The sequence below is a fragment of the Maylandia zebra genome, unplaced genomic scaffold (genome assembly GCF_041146795.1).
Source record: "Maylandia zebra isolate NMK-2024a unplaced genomic scaffold, Mzebra_GT3a scaffold11, whole genome shotgun sequence".
NCBI lineage: Eukaryota > Metazoa > Chordata > Actinopteri > Cichliformes > Cichlidae > Maylandia > Maylandia zebra.
In genome coordinates, this window is record NW_027490041.1 from 491,698 (window position 1) to 507,167 (window position 15,470).

General features: G+C 41.0%; 2 long non-coding RNA genes across 2 annotated transcripts; one reads left to right on the top strand and one right to left on the bottom strand.

Annotated features, from left to right (window-relative positions):
- Window positions 1-6,714: 6,714 nt before the first annotated feature.
- Window positions 6,715-7,240, bottom strand: LOC143415914 (uncharacterized). The gene is made up of 3 exons (XR_013096342.1): window positions 7,099-7,240; window positions 6,887-7,004; window positions 6,715-6,797 (listed from the first exon to the last, which is right to left on the bottom strand). It is a non-coding gene; the product is annotated as an uncharacterized LOC143415914 (long non-coding RNA).
- Window positions 7,241-8,095: 855 nt separating this feature from the next.
- Window positions 8,096-8,787, top strand: LOC143416021 (uncharacterized). The gene is made up of 3 exons (XR_013096445.1): window positions 8,096-8,205; window positions 8,492-8,575; window positions 8,671-8,787. It is a non-coding gene; the product is annotated as an uncharacterized LOC143416021 (long non-coding RNA).
- Window positions 8,788-15,470: the final 6,683 nt, after the last annotated feature.

A 15,470-nucleotide genomic window follows, 5' to 3' on the forward strand; every position in this document is an offset into this window, starting at 1 on the left:
AAATATATTTTAAAATACATTTTGAAATATATTTCAAAATATACAAAAAATGGCCAAAAAATATATGTGCTAAAATACATTTTAAAATATATTTATATATTTAAAATGTATTTTAGCACATATATTTTTTGGCCATTTTTTGTATATTTTGAAATATATTAATAAAATATATTTCAAAATACAATTTAAATTTATTTAAAATCATTCAAAAAAATATAAATTTAACCCTTCATATATTTCTAAGAAAACACATTCACATGTAACATCTGAAAGAAATCTTTATTTGATGTTTAAAACATACATATAGCATATCAATCAAGCAAGGAATATTCATTTTATAAGTTTATTCTCATTACATACTTAAACATTCTAAAGGAAACACACACACATATATGTGTGTGTGCATATATATATATATATACACACACACACACACACACACACACACACATACATATATATATATATATATATATATATATATATATATATATATATATATATATATATATATATATATATATATATATATATATATGTATATATATATATATATATATAAACACCCAGCACTTGCTGCAAAGGACCTGCTGATGGATGATGCAGTGCAGAGCAATGGCCTCCTCCACGCCTTCCTCTTCCAGTTTGTTTTGTGCCACCAGTCCATTTTTCCTCCCTGTCATTGATGGCGCTCCATCTGTTGTTATTCCAACAAACCTCTTCCATGGCAAACCAACATTCTCAATGGCATCACACAGCTTGTAAATATCTGCTGAGCGGTGGTCTGGCCATGCATTGGAATTACTGTGAGCAGCTCCTCCATCACTTCAAAACTGTCATCAACACCACGGACATACATTGGGAGCTGGGCAGTGTCGGTGATGTCTGTGGTCTCATCAAGAGCGACTGAGTATACACTGAAACATTTGGCTTTCTCACACAGTTGGTCATAAATGTCACTTGACAGGTCAGAAATGCGATCTGCTGCGGTGTTGGCAGAAAGGCTGATGTTGCTAAACTGACCTTTCTTTCCCGGACAGACTATATTTGCAGCCTGCAATATGCACTTTTAGACAAATGCACCTTCTGTGAATGGCTTCCCTGCTTTAGCAATCATCTCACTAACCACGTGGCTCCGACTGCTGCATTATTCTCTTTGGTTGCTTTCTTGGAGAAATCTTGCTGCCTCAGTAGATCTGTTTTAAGACTGGCAACCCGGTTCGCTCTCTCGTCTCCCTGGTATTTTGCATCCAGCTCAGCATGTCTAGTTGTGTAATGACGTTTCAAATTGTATTCCTTGTGCAGCGCAACTTTCTCTGTGCAAATAAGACAGGTCGGGGTGCCCCTGTGCTCAACAAAGAAATATTGCATTTCCCACTTTTCCTGAAATTGTCGGTGCTCATCACCAACCTTTCTCTTCACCGCAGGCTTTGAAAAAGACATGTTTGGCGCTATGTGACATTTATAATTCTACTTGGTGTCACTGTCGCATTGAAGGTTCAATCAAGCGTTTAGCCGACGGACGGGGAACGTCTCAACGCGTAGAGAACGTCATTTCTGCTTCTTTTTCTTGCAACCGTAGCACGGCGATCGGCAGATAAAAAGCCGGTAGCAGTCTCCTTTGTTTTTACGCTCGATGTTCATGTCTTTCATGACGACACGAACACCGTGGCGTTTGCAGATGGTAGAAAGTGCAGGGATAGCGAGCGCAAAAAAGGCGACTGCTCACGGCGCCGGGCTGTTGTTACAGGAGAAAGAAGCGGAAATGACACCGTGACATATAACAACTAACATCAGCTGTTTCTGATGTTAGTTGTTTTGACTGCTTTTACATTATATTGAAATATATGTAATGTTCATGTTTGCTGCAATGCAAACGGAGTGATGCAAATAAAAACATCGAGCCACAAATTACGGTGCGACCCTATAATTAGTCCGGGTTACCGGGGACTGTTGTTGCCGATGAACAGGTGTCGCTATGTGACTGCAGACTAAATTGGGCTGCATTGAGTTCATGACTTTTCTTTTATCCCGCCGCCTACGCATCACTGTGAGAGTTAATATGAGATCTCTCTCTGTGGAAAAATAACTTTAAATCCCACTGACGTGTGTATAAATCTATATACGTATAATGTCCCGCTGGGCAGCAACTTAAAAAAACAACTTTTTTTGAAGTGTTGTGAACGCAGCGCGCTGGGGCGAATGTCGGCGTTTGCCCAATAGAAAGGAGGAAGCCAGCCAGGCACAGGAAAGAAAGAAACACTCCAGGGCAACGCTGCTGGAACTTTGACTCATTGAGAAATGTTTCCCTGCTTGCATCAAGCCCGGCTGGTGTCCCCTGAGATCCATATCCCACCCTGATTGGTGGGTTAATTCAGCTCCGCCCACAACACTGTAAAGTGTCATACATTATCAAACTAACATTACATTTTCATATTAAAGTGGGGCCAAAAACTATCGTCCTGCGGGCCACAATTGGCCCGCGGGCCGCGAGTTTGAGACCCCTGGTGTAGGAGGACACCTACTCTGTGTCTGGTTAAGTATAAGAGCCCTTTGTTAGGGGGACCGCTGGACTCTTAGCACCAGCTTTGGGGTCACAGGGTCACATCTGGAACACACACACACACACACACACACACACACAGACACACACACAAACACACACACACACACACACACACACACACTATGCACAGACTGGTACTCTTTGTTCATACCTGTGTAAGACGTCATAATGAACTTGTGCATATTCATGTAAGCTCAATAAAGAGCAGTGTTACGAGGGAGCAGACGAGAGCGACTGAGGTCAAGTGAAGGAACGGCGCTGTCACAGTTCTCTCCCTCATCAATTGTCTGGTTCCAGCGGTGGGTCTGTGCTAGACGACCCATCACCAGCTTTTTCCACTGGTTACCAGTACGTGGTAGAATCCACTTCCAGATCTGGTTGTCTTTAAATCTGTGAATGGATTGGCTCCATCTTATCTCTCTTTAACAAAAGAATCCAAGTGGAGCCCTCAGGTCTGCAGATAAGCAGCTTCTGACCAGAACTAGACGTAAAAACAGAGGTGAGCTTTATCGATGGCTGCAGCCAAACTCTGGAACAGTCGCCCTTCACATCAGGTCGTCACCAACACTGGACATTTTTAAAAGCCGGTTGGAAACACATTTGTACTCTGTAGCTTTCAATCCTGACCAGTCTTTATAGTCATTACTGTGTATGTTTCCTATTTTCTCTCTACTCTGTGCAGCACTTTGGCTCAAGCTGTTTTTAAATGTGCTGATAAATAAATGTAGATTTCTTTGAATAAAACAGTGGAGCCGAGCTTTGAGCTCAGTGTGTAACAGTGTGTGTGTGAGAGCCATGTAATGTCCATGTGTGCATGCTGACTGTGCTGCTCTGACCCCCCTCCTCCTTTCAGGGTGGAGCCTGCTGGAGTCCGATGGTTGAGACCAGGTCTGAGGAAGTGTAAGTGTGTTTTTAATGGGATTCATGAAAACAAAGCAGCACACATTCAACCATCTTCATCATGTCAGGAGTCATCATCAAAGTGTCAATCAATGAACAGATGATGGATCAATAACTGCAGCTGGATTGTGTTTGTTCTCTCCATCAGATTCCTGTCAACTCACAATCGACACAAACACAGTGAACACAAAGCTCCAACTGTCTGACAACAACAGGAAGGTGACACGTGTGGAGGAGGTTCAGTCATATCCTGATCATCCAGACAGATTTGATGTTCGTCCTCAGCTGCTGTGTAGAAATGGTCTGACTGGTCGCTGTTACTGGGAGGTCGAGTGGAGAGGAAACGTTTATATATCAGTGAGTTACAGAAGCATCAGAAGGAAAGGAGGCAGTGACTGTGGGTTTGGATGGAATGATCAGTCCTGGAGTCTGGAGTGTGATGAAGATGACGCTAATCCCTTTACTTACTTAGTCTTGTCTTCCTTTTCTGTCTGTCACAATAAGAGACAAACATCCATCTCCTCCTCCTCCTCTGTCTCTAACAGAGCAGCAGTGTATGTGGACTGTCCTGCTGGCACTCTGTCCTTCTACAGAGTCTCCTCTGACACTCTGATCCACCTCCACACCTTCAACACCACATTCACTCAAACTCTTTATCCTGGGTTTGGGTTTTATGGCTTTCCTGGTGCCTCAGTGTCCCTGTGCTGAGTGGAGTGTAAAGAGTGTCTCCTGTTACAGAAACACTCTGACTGTTGAACAGATAGTTCAGTCTGTACATGTCTGTCTCTTTCACTCACAAACACGTTTTCAGATTCATGGATTCAATCAGTTGATGTTTGAAACTCTTCTAAATGATTCCTTGTAAACTTCTTCAGTCACAAACAAACAGGAAGTGATGTCACATGTGTTCCTGTCCACACAGCAGAATGAGTCTATTGCTGACAGTGATGTACAAACAGAGTGAGCATTTCTGAGGCCCAAAATAAACTGAGTAGTTCACTGAATGAACAATGGACTGTGAGCTCAGTTCCTTCATCATTAGTATGGATTATATATGTATATGTATTATATTAGTATCATATATATCAGGTGCTGCTGCTTTCAGTCATTGTGCAAATGTGCTGTTTGTAAGCTTGTAAAGCTGCAGTCAGCTGAGACTGAAGAAGTCACCTGATCAGTGAGCAAACGTTTCTGAAAACGTCCAGATGAACAGAATCAACCTTTTGGGATCAGCCAGCAATGCAGCATCATTGTTGTTCAGCTTCAGAGGTTTGCAGGAATGAACTGATGACCAGAAACAGCTGCAAAGTCCAAGAAAATACCAGCTGGAGTTCAGCTGCATTTGAAGAAGTCAAAGAAAAGTAAGGATGGCAAAGGGCGACGTTTTCTTCCAAAGAGCTGCAAACATGGTCGACGCCTCATTAGAAGAATCATCTGGACATTTGTGAGGAACTCTAACCAAGAAAGCAACGTCACACAGATCCAACAGACACACTGAAAAAATGGGAATTGGGAGGCTTTTGAATTTGCACAAATGAATTTAGTTAATGCTACACAAGTCTTTCATGTTTCTCTTATTTACATGATTAAATAAAGTACTATTTACTTGATTATAAACAATACTGAGACTACTCATTTTTCTTCCATTGATTTAAAGTGACTAAATTAGAATACTAAAACCATTTTAATCGTGTTTGACCACAACCGGAAATGATGCAATATATTCAAAGACAACAACTAAATATGGTTGGATAATAAGACCTAGTCTTATCCAATAAGACAACAACATAATTTAAGGAGCGCACAATCTGGAAGACTGTTCAGCCACATGCAACCTTTGGCACTGAGTCAGGCATACCGAGAAGGTAAGTAATTTAAATACATTTGTTTTAGTTGGGTACGTTTTCACAGAATTGTTGTAGTGCATGCTATATAAATAGTAGTCTGTAACGCATTTACATGTTGTTTTTACAGTGCTAGCTAAAGTTGGTATTAGCTTTGTGGCTAAAGCTGAAAAATAGTAACAAATTGCACATAATCGGGAGAAAGCAGCTGTTGTCGGTCAGATATGGAATTTATGCATGTGACAGAGAGCACTGACGTTTTTTGATGGCTTAGCAAGTTAAAACGTCACTGAGAGAGCGCAATAGTGTTTGTGTTACTCGTGCTAGTTATGGCTACAGTGGCTAATTAGTCTGGCTGTAACCGTCAGAGTTTAAGAAGCTGGGAGCACAGTGCCATACCTTAATTCTTGCTGAGGACACACACTCAAGTTATAATAAGGATCCTGCCACCTTAGACGTGGGTTTAAGAACCTGTGCCCATAAATGCCAAATCATTTTTCCATTTAGTCATTGTTTTAGGTGAAGTGTCACTTACTTGACTATTCTATTGGTTAAGCCCAAATAATACAGCAGATATCTACAAGGAGATAAGTTTGTTCAACAGAGTATGTCTTATTAAGTGATGTATTGTGAATTTTCCAACATTGTCCTAACAAAAATTAGGACCCTTTCCCCCGCTTTTTTTCTACTTTGTGTAGAACATATGTGAGCTGCTTCTCCAAACATTATGTATAAATGAGAGAAAGATTGGTACTTTAAAGAAACCATTGATGCTCTTCTGGACTGGAATACCTTTTTTCAATTAAAATTAATGTTTTTTGTGATGGTGGAATTTTTACCTTTATGATTACAGAAGTCAAAACATCAGATGATGATAGCTTACCATCTAAACTCCCCATCTCTTGGCAAGTCTGAATTAGAGGGCTCAGCTGTATCTGCCTTTCTAGTGGATTTGCTTAAAGAGGAGATAGCTTATTATTATTATTAGGTACATATTCCCTGACATTCTAGAGGTCAACCTTGCACAGTGTGTGACAGTAAAGGGCATAACTTATAGAAATGGAATGGCACTGGCCCAAAGGGCAGCAGGTGGATTGCCAGAATACTGAAAAACCATATCTGCATTGTACCAGTGCATATTCTACATTGTCAGAGAGCTTGGTGGCTGGTACAGAGAGCACCACAGAGCTTTTGAGCTCAGCCCAGTATCCACAAGAATATTCACTCTGTGAACTCCTTGATACTTATCCATTGGTTGGCTATGAGTGTTAGGTTAGCTGGATTACACAGATGGATTACGTGGCAGAAACACACACGGACGCAGAATAGTTGGTGATGCAAGTTTTATATATACACAAGTAAGGGGGAATATTTACAAGGGAAAGGGGCTATATACAATGATAAATAAAAATGTGCCAGCAGGAAAACACCGAGGCGATGAGATGGAGCCGAAGCATACAGGTAGGTAGCAGACGCACCGGAGCTACCTGACAACAGGGAACAAAACAGGGTTTATGGCATACCGTTGATAGCCGAACGTTAAACACAAGTGGACGGAGAGAGTTGGAGAGCTTACTTGACCACCCAAACCACAGCCGCTGCGGTGATCGCCGCCTGATGGTACGTAGCACTCCGTCGCGGATCCAGAATAGCCAACACAAAATCCTAGGTAGGCGGGCAGGCGATGGAACAGGCTAAGACAAAGAAAAGTAGGCGAAATGTGGATCCTTTAAAACATACAGCTCCACAGCGTAAAATCAACAGATGCAGCCTGTGCTAACTCGTTACCACTTGTGACAGCGATAATACTCCGACACCAGACGTCCGTGACTCTGCTCCCTAAAAGCGCTCACTGATGACGTCCGATGCGTCGCAGGTGTGTTGGAATGCCATCAAGCCCCGCCTCGCCTACCTATAACCAAAAGGAAAACAAAACCCAAACAACAACAGTACACCTACCCACCACCTCCTAACAATGAGATTGAATCAGTCCACATTGTGACTTTAAAAAGGCATATAGAATTAAAAGGTGTTCATATAAGTGTAATAGCTTCAGTAGCATGTATTTCATTAAATACATGCTACTTTTTTTTATGTCCGATCTTTATAACTTTGAGTATTGGGTATGGATAGCTTTATGAAAACTAAACTGAAACGATTCTTTCTGAATGTCTGATATGTAATTCTTTTTTTCCTACAGAGTCCTATGGTCCTAAAGACTGTTTTGGCTGACGGAACCTGTCGAAGGCTCACTCTCTAATGGAGCGCCTGAATCAACTGAGGATCTCATTGTTGAAGTCAAGAGACAGTGTTGTCTTCAGGGCAGTTTCAGACTTCAGTTTATGGATTCCTTATTTGGGAATGAGTTTCTTAACCTTACCTCAGTTTCAGAAGTAGCAGAAAAAGGGACTCTTAAAGCTATTGACATCCCAAAGCCCACCATATGGACATAAAAAAGAGTAACAGAGTTGGTGAAACTCAAGATGGAAAAGACTTTTTCATACAGAAGACATGAAGTTGTTCGTGATGCACCAATGGTGGAGGCTTTCATGGCAAGATGGCCTGCTCTATTTGATTTCCATGAGGTAAGGTTTGCCTCATACACGGTGTTCTTGTGGTATTAGCCTAAAATGGTTAAGGCACAGTTGTTATTTGACAGCCCATTTCTTCAGCATGACTGATTGTGGCCTTCTTCCAGGTATTAAACCTTTGAAGCTCATTCCTCTGTGCTCATGTTTTCAGATCAACGCTGAGTTTAAGAGAATTGCCACCATCCCCCGTCAGACAAAGTTCCTGGCTCAGCTGGCTCTCCACTTGGACAACCTGGTGAAGTTGGTCAACAGAAGAGGAGAGCTTGGACTAATACTGAAAAGAATTGTGGCATAAATGGATAATGTAAGTGATAAAGCCTCAACATTCACTTAACATGATCCTCTTTGGATGAAACTTTACAATTGTGGAAGATTTCAAATGTTTTCCCATGATAAATTCTCTCATTTTGTATTTTTACATCTGCTTGTTTTTTTAACCTTCACTTTGTCAACTTGTTATTAATTGCCAGTAAATCTATTATTAATTTGTGTGCCTTTACTTTAAAAACATTCATGTAAAGTACATTAGTAAAACTTAAATGAAGGACAAGGGCTGAATGAAGATGCTAATTACATACATTTCATTTCAGTGTGAAGATGTTGATGCTGAGTGTGTTAAGGGAGTGTGTATCTACATGGGTGAAGACCCTGGCATGCTTATCCATGAGTATGTGGTATGTACTTGTCTTTTTTTTTTTTTTTGGACTTTCCACAGTGTGTCATATTACTTACTTGGCATGAAATGACTAACATGGCTTCTTTTTTACAGGGCATGGAAGAACGTGCCATCAGTGAGACTGTTGAAGACACCACTGTTTGAATTTATCTTCTTAAAGAGCAAGCTTCAGCAGATAAACAAGAGTTGTCCTTGCAGGCATCAGGGTGGTGAAGAATTTGGATAATGTAGCATTTGCTGTGATAATGCTATTTGGACTCATGTATGCATTAAACCTTGCCTACCCTGCTGACCTTCGCTACAACTTTGATGTTTTCCAGAAGGTTTTCATGGAACTGGATGGAGCTAAACTCTCTAAAGTTCTTGCTTTAAAAAAACCATCTGTTTCATTGAGAAGTCAAAGACTGCACTTCTGTAATTCTTTGCAGTTTTTCATTTTGTGTTCAGTAACGTTATACTTGCTTATGTTTTTATTGCTTTCCCCTCATGTGACTGCAATGCAGGATGATTTTTCCTTTTGGTATCGTGTTGTAAGAATTTTTTACTGACGATTTTTAGCAATATGTTCTAAATCAACATTAATGTCCTGCTTACATGTTTAAAATGAATCTTAAAATTCATGTAGGTGTTTGGTATTAGTTGTGTAACAATGTCATTTAAGGCTCAACTTAGTTGAAATCTTGTACAGGTAAATACTTGTACAGAAGCTGAAACTGTTGTCAAATAATACACAAGTTATATTTGTGTAAATCTGTTTATTCATAAAAGCGTGTTGCTTTTTTTCAGGTAGTCTTAATTTAGTTTACATTTTCAATTGTGTAATTAATACAAATGTTATATGTAAGAGATGACAGGATCATCTATAAGCACTTTCTTTTATTTGCTGCTAAGGTCACTTTTTTGTGAAACATTTGCAAATATATTCTCAAACTAACTTTTTCTTCTAGCTATTTCTGCAGGCTATCTTTAAAAATGTGTTAACAAGTTTATATGGATGCGATTTTGGACTTGTTCATGGCAGAATTGCTGCTTTCACTGCTGTTACAGTTTAATAAAGGTGTATTGTTCAGTAGCACTCACAGTCTTTGCCTTTTTTGTCAATAATGATCAGTTAATATTTCAATTGAAAAAATTTAGTTGGATTTAAAGCCATAATTTGTCTTGCAAGAATATAATTGCAATGTGTTTACATTACATAATATCACTGCGTACCACTGGCAAATAAAAATAAGTTGGTGTTAAATATTAAAATATATTGACATTATGCAATACATTGATATTATGATAATAGATTAATTTTAGTACATCAAACATGATTTTTTAAAGTAATCTGATGTAAATAAAATACTTTGATGTGACAAGCATTAATTACTTGAGGAAAAGTGGAAAATTAAGTCAGTCATACTTATTCATATTATGTGGGACCGATGTACACAATAAAATCAAGTAAATTGAAAGAACTTTTTTTTCAGTGCAGTTTCCATGACTGCAAGTGTTGAGTGGAAAAATGCTACATTGCATTATTGCATCCTCTCACCACAGGAGGCGCTGTTGGCACCACTGATTGCTGATCAGCTGTTCTCTGATGATCTGATTGATACTGTGAATAACGGGACTCACTGAACTCTGTGACACAGTGAAGATTACAGAGTTTAACTTCACCCTTTAAGACTGACCACAGAACCAAGTCCGCCAGAGCTTTTGTTATATTTTTACATGCTGTGGAGCCATTTGTGGGAGCATTTCAAGTTGCTATACATCAATACAACTGTTATAGCCCTAATTTTAATAATATGTATGCATTAAGTCCATAGTAACTACATAAACTGCAAAAAAAGCCTCTGCTCATCCATCTCTGTGTGTATCAGGATACATTTGGTTCATAATACACAGAAAAATCAGAGTTATTACCTGTAATAAATGTGAAAGATTCCTGCAGTGATAACCAGACAGGACTGAAACACATCCAAGCTGTCACCACGGTAACAGCACCGTCCATCCACAGGTGAGGGGAGGAGCAAAAAGAGGGACTTTGACCATTTTATACTAAAAACACTCAACTAATGTTTCTAATATGAAACAAATAAGCCCACATTAATGTGAGCGTTTATTAAATAATAATAATGATGATTTCCTCCTGATCTCATTTCCACAGCAGAGAAAACTGTGGTGTATATTGAGGTGGAGGGTGTGGTCTGTGGCTCAGGTGTAGAGTGAGGGTGGGGTGCACCACAGCAGCATGCTGGGACTGCTGAGGGTGGAGGAGGGAGTGATGATGACATCAGAGCTGCAGCACAGAGACCAGTGAACACACAGTCTGTTCATCTTTGCATAGATACAATATACAGCACAATATTGAATGACAGACACGCTGTGGGAGCTTCCACAGATACACTGACGTCAGCATCCAGAGTCCTCCTGCTGCTCCCCCCTCAGAGCCCCGTGATCAGCACCAACACATTCAGTTAGATGACAGAGTCCAGCTGCAGCTAGAATCAGCTCCCCTCTGTGAACAACAGCACAGCGTCAGTGTTTCACACTCAGTGAAAGGAGGAAACAGCAGAAGAACACCATGTGTGCTACGTTTCCCAGGACACACTACAAACTGCACAAATACAGAGCAGCACGTGGAAGGACCTGGAGCTGCATTTACAGAGCTGCAGACAGCGTGATGTCCTGTATGGACAGGTGGAAGGAACCAAGTCCTCAGCTGGAACACTGGTGTTTGTCCACAGACAGGAAACACAGCAGGAAACTTCCTCACAGAAGTGCAGCTCATGGATAACACACTTCCTGTCAGTCAGAATGAGGCTGCAGCCAAACACAGAAAGGTGTTTTTGTCCAGATGAGCCCAGAGAAGAAACACGAGTGTTCACAGACATCAGAAGCTCAGAGAGGTGAAACATGAGGTTGGAGTCCTCGTCAGCATCCAGAAGAGCTGCTGTGAAACCCTGAGTACTCATGACAGACTCTGATGGCACAAACACATCATGATTCAAACAGAAAGACAAACATGGAGCTCCTGATCCTCCTGCATGAGAACAAGCTGACATGAGCGCTGTGTCTGAGAGTGTCTCCCTGTCACAGTGACAATAACACAGCTGCTGCTCACAGTCATTAAACTGACCTGAGGTCAGCTGTGCTCCTTACATATGAACCATGTGACCTCACATCAGTGCTGTGGATGACTGTAGTCATAGAAGAGTAGAGCTGTAGCAGGTGGTGTGAGGAGGAGGTGGTGTATTCTAGTTAACGCAGTACTGAAACACTCCAGCAGAGGGCGCTGTTAAGTCCTTATTGTAACACAGTTACTGTGTGCAGTTAGACTTCATACATAATCTGCACTTATTTCCATCAGACATGCTGTCAGTAAATGATTGGTTTCTATTGATTCTACTTCCTGTTGACTCGTTTGATGACAGTGAAACAATCACAGCTGATTGTGTGATGATGTAAACTGTCACTGTTACATTCAGTGTGTGTGACATAATGTTAGTGCAGGCTGATAACAGCCTGGTTCTGTTAGAAACACATGAACGTGTCCATAGATCAGTGTGTGTTTAACATGAGAGCTTCAGCCCTGCTGATGTGTTAAATAAAGACATGCAGGAAAACTGATGAGACTCTGAAATAACTCTTTATATTTATAATGTAACTCTGCATCAAAAGAACAACAAAGGATCCCAGACAGGTTTCTGTGAACAAAGACCATTCTGATGTTTCTGTGTTTCTAACACTTTGACATTATTAGTAAACAGACTGCAGTGAGCAGCATTTATAAAGAGCTTCTATATAAAGATATGACAGCTGTTTGACAAGTTTATCACTCTGTGTTTGGACCTGATCAGTCCAGCTGTTTACTTGAAACATGTTCATTTACCTGTTCTGTTATATTCATGTTCTTGTCTCTGTTGAAAACACATTTTAATGTCCCTCAGATTTTTCTCCCAGATGAATAAATCTAAAAATGACACAAACTGACTGCAGCTACTTTTTGTCCTTTCTGTCAAAAACCTTCATGTGACTCATGAGAGACACGTTTCAGCTGTTTGTGACAGATCAGAGGCCAACAAGTCATTTATAACACTTTCCATCATTGTTTAAAGTTCTCAGTGTTTCTGTGTTGCTGCGTATAGGATCTCCCAGCATCATCACTGTGCTGTCCAATCATTGTGTGCGAGGTTACCCTTATAGTGCGATGTGTGTTTGCACAAAGAGAAGCATGTGTGTCAAATATAAATAAGCACAGAACAGAAACAGCTGCTCGTTTCTTCTGTTTAGAGTCAAGTTAGTGTTTTGTGTCTTTGTTTGAGGCCTGATGTCGAGCAGAGGTGTGTGTAACTGCACTGCTCTGTTATATGTGTGAAGTGTGTGCTTCTCTTCAGCATCATCTTTGTCACTGCTGATTCCTTTGTGTCATCATGTGTTGAGAAGAGAGAACAGTTATAACGGAGGAGCAAAAGGAAGCCCTGAAATCTGCATCAACAAGGAAGTGTTGGCTCACCAGTGATCCCAGCAGAGCCACTGGTTTGGCTCCAGTTGTTCTAGATTCAATGATGTTGTTGCTACAGATACATGTCAGCATCTTTATTGAATTTAATATGAAGCAGAAATGGTGTCATTAGGAGAAGAAGAGGAGAACAAGTCCGGCGAGGAGGCAGCAGCTCTTAAAGATGAAACAGCAGCTCAGCCCTGAGCTCAGAGAGCTGCACATGAAAAAGCTCCTCAAGCAGATCCTGTCAGAGGTTTGTCATCAACAGGAGGAACTGTTCACATCATAGGATGAAGATGCTGTCAGCTGGATGAAGAAGGTTATTTAATGCAAACGTTCACACTGAAGTCAAATTGTTGTCGTGTTGAACAGATTCATGTACTGATCGTCTCCAGAATGTTAGAAGAGCTTCAATGAATCATTAGAAACAACTTACAGCTGCACAGCTGTGTCAAACACATCTGTGTGTCATTGTGGGATTGTTGTGTTTCTACATGTGACACACGTCTAAAACATGCACACAATCTGAACACAAACAGGGACTCATGTGTTCCCACAGCCAGATGCTGAGAGCCATTTCCTTGTAGTCCTGTGTCTACATACATGAACCATTAGATGTTATTGGAATGATTGTCAGCTCTGATAGTTTCATGTGTGTTTAGCTGGACGCTGTTTGATCCTCGACATGTTTAAAGGTGTCCAGTCCTGAGACACTGGGGCTGGAAACAGCTGTGATGTCATTGGACTGTCACACAGACAGAAGTGCATGAAGTGAGCAGCCGAGGAGCCGCTGATGTTTTGGATTCAACAGCATTTGAAAGGTCGACACAGACACATTTGCACACAGAAAGCTGAATCTGTCATATGCCACAGTGAACTCACTGTTCAGTGTTTTTCAGGAAGCTTCTTAACTGCCTCTGCTGCCAAACAAGCAGCTGATGTCCTTGAGAAGAAGCTGAAGAAGTCTTCAACAACAAATACAGGAAGTGGACTTTCAAATACTAGATTCACTTTAGACTCACAGAGAAATGACTCAACCAGCTGTGTTTGACTCTATGAAAGGTCAGTGTGTGTCTGCACACAGACTGTTGTGTTGGACTGTTATTCAGTTGTCTGCTGAATGTTTTCAAATGTCTGCATCTCAGCTGTGATGAGGCTGGGGGTCATGGGAGGCCACCGTAGCAGCCTCTTCAACATCATGACATCATCATAAATGCTGCTGGACTGTCTGATGGGCTGACGGTGAAAAAGCCGTCGGGAAGGAAACAGAAGACGTTTCAGAGGCTGCAGCAGATTTCTTTGATTCGGGGCCTTTTTCAGCTTTATTGGACAGAGCAGTGAAGATAAGTGACAGCAAAGCAGAGAGAAAGGGGGCGTGGCCCGGGTCAAAGCCAGGCCAGCTGCTCTCCACCTCGTGGTCACCTGCTCATCCTAGTGAGCTCCACCAGCAGCCCTTTCACACACTTTACACTGTCAAACACTGTGTGTGGACCTCAGCTAACAACAGGCTACATTTAAGTCTGGACTACATGCTTTTATATTGTTTTTATTCCATCAGCAGCTCAACATCATGAGCAGCTTTGACATAAAGACATCAAACTCAAGCTGACTTTAAACTACTTTTAATACAGGGGCTCAAAAACAACAACATCTTTATTATATATCAGGACACAAAGTCATTTCATCTCAAAGGGAAACAGCTTTATTTGGAATAACCAGCACTATCAACTGGTTTGGGATCTCCACCAGTTTCATGTCTTTGCAGCTTCTCCAACAAAGTTCCTGTAAAATCAGCATGTTTGTCTTTATTGGTTTGATAGTGATTGATTATTCAGTCCCAATCTGCTGTCATCTAAAGAACAAAATGATGTTTCTATGAGTCACAAAGCTCCAGATGTTGTCGGCTTCACAAAGAAAACAAAGAACTTAAACACAAAGTGTTTGGAGCCAAAATGTTCCCAAGCTGCTCTTTTTGAAATGGCAGAGGTACAGTGGTGTCTAACAGCACACTGTGGAAGGCAAACATGTTATTGTTGGATGAAACTTCATGAATCCTTTGTAGATTTGAGCTGTTGGAGCCTTTCTTTTCTCTTCAGGTGTACAGATGCTGAGGAGGCAGGTGAAGCAGGTGGAGCTGTTGTGATGCTGGCAGAGGGTGTGTCTTAGTAACTCTGTGAGGCAGAACTGGATCCAACATTGTGGATGTGTTGATGTTGGAGCCATTAAGAGTCTCTGGCCACACTGTAGGATTTCCCTTTGATCCACTGTGGGGGCATTTTGGAGTCTGTCAGTGAAACTCTTCATGTTTGTGTTTGACTCCAGTTTATAGAAACAGAGGAATGTGTCATGCTTTTGTTCGGCCTCCACAAATACACACATTTGTTCATTGGTTGGACTTTTT